Source organism: Rhinopithecus bieti, unplaced genomic scaffold (genome assembly GCF_001698545.2).
Source record: "Rhinopithecus bieti isolate Rb0 unplaced genomic scaffold, ASM169854v2 scaffold_47707, whole genome shotgun sequence".
Classification (NCBI taxonomy): domain Eukaryota; kingdom Metazoa; phylum Chordata; class Mammalia; order Primates; family Cercopithecidae; genus Rhinopithecus; species Rhinopithecus bieti.
In genome coordinates, this window is record NW_016819117.1 from 1829337 (window position 1) to 1831096 (window position 1760).

A 1760-nucleotide genomic window follows, 5' to 3' on the forward strand; every position below is an offset into this window, starting at 1 on the left:
CTGAGGGGGGGTCGGGGAGGGTTGGAGTCACCTGAGGGCAGAGTCGGGAGGGGTCGGGGTTACCTGAGGGGAGGGTCCGGGGAGGGTCGTGGTCACCTGAGGGGATGGTCCGGGGAGGGTCGGGGTCACCTGAGGGGAGGGTCTGAGGAGGGTCGTGATCACCTGGGGGAGGGTCCGGGGAGAGTCGGGGTCACCTCACGGGAGCCGGCGGAACGGGGTCACCTGCAGGGGGGGTGCAGGGCGGGGGCGAGTCCCCTGCAGGGAGGCTCACCTTAGGCGGTCCCAGGGACGGGTCGCGGTCTAACGCAGATCGGGTTGTGGGACTGGGTCGCCCCAGGCAGAGGAGCCTGGGAGGGGCGGGCCCCTTGGCGTGGCAGGGAGAGGTGGGGTGAGGGACTCCCGGGCTCGAGCGTGAGGGCGGGCGCCGCGCGGGGCCCACAGTTGCCGCGGGCCAGGGGCAATGGGTCTCTGAGCGCTGCCAGTGGCCGGACTACAGTGAGCTGAGTCCGTGGTCCCGGCGCCCCAGGTGAGGGAGGATTGGTGCCCGTCCTGCCGCTGGGAGCAGCCTGCGACCCGCACCGCCAGCCCCGCGCCCAGCCAGCAGCTGGCACCACAACCCGACGGCTGGGGACCTAATGTAACGCAAGGGGCCGGGGGCGGAAATCTCCCACCCCTGAGAATTCTAATGGAGTAGGGTTTGAGCGGCTCCTTCCCCATTTTACTGTGTACATAGCACCTTTTACTCTAATGATGTTCTGGGTAGCCCATTCCACGAGCAAAGGGACATCGTCAGGTTCATGGCTAGATCCAGGGTCCTAGAGTGCCTGGGGTGGAGGAGGCTCGTGCTAAATAATTTGTTGAATGGAATCACAGGCCTGGTTTCCGATCTTGGCCCACCAATTAATGTAGACATGTCATTTTATCTTTCTGAATCTCAATCTCCTATCCCTAAAATTGAAATTATATTAATAGTACTTAATAATAATAGCAAACTCAAAGGTTTTTTGTTGATGTATTCTTTTCTGTTTTGGGTCAAATGAGGAAATGCAAGTTTAAGTGCTTACTACAATACCTGACACATAAATGCCAAATAAATGGTAGTATAATGTGAGTATGGCTAGGGATTTACATAGCCTAGTCTCCATAATGAGCATACAGGAAAAAAAGAAAACCCCCAAACAATTGAATGCAGTTACAGGATGGGTGGGGGAGTAGATTACTAATGTGCTGCAGACATTCTAAAACCCCCCTTTCCCCATCAGTCTTCACAGACTGCAACACCCCAACCAAAATGTCTTCCCCACTCTCTACTTCCTCCCAGAAAGTGATGTGAACTTGGCTGCTTGGCCCTCCCTTCACCCGGCCATATCCTCAATCATTTTTCTTTCCAAATCCAATCCTTGCCATTTCCATATTGAATTTGTCAGACCTTGAACGTTTTTCCGGCCTTTTCAAAACCTGATCCCAATTCTCGGTAACCAAATCCAGCACCAGAACTGGCTGACTCAGAATTTACCTTAGATGGAAGATAGGGTAGGAATATTGGAAGAAAGATGACCTCACAGTGGATCAAGACAGACAATTGCAGGGTACTAATTTTATATCTTTTTTCTTAACCCTGTCAGGTTGCTAATTATTATAATCACAATCATGAGGTGGGAGGATGTGAAGGATACTGGGGAAAGTGTCTTATACACAAAATTTTCAGGCTCTGGACTATTTAAAAACAGTTGCTCATAGTGAGCTGGACCCTTTTGATG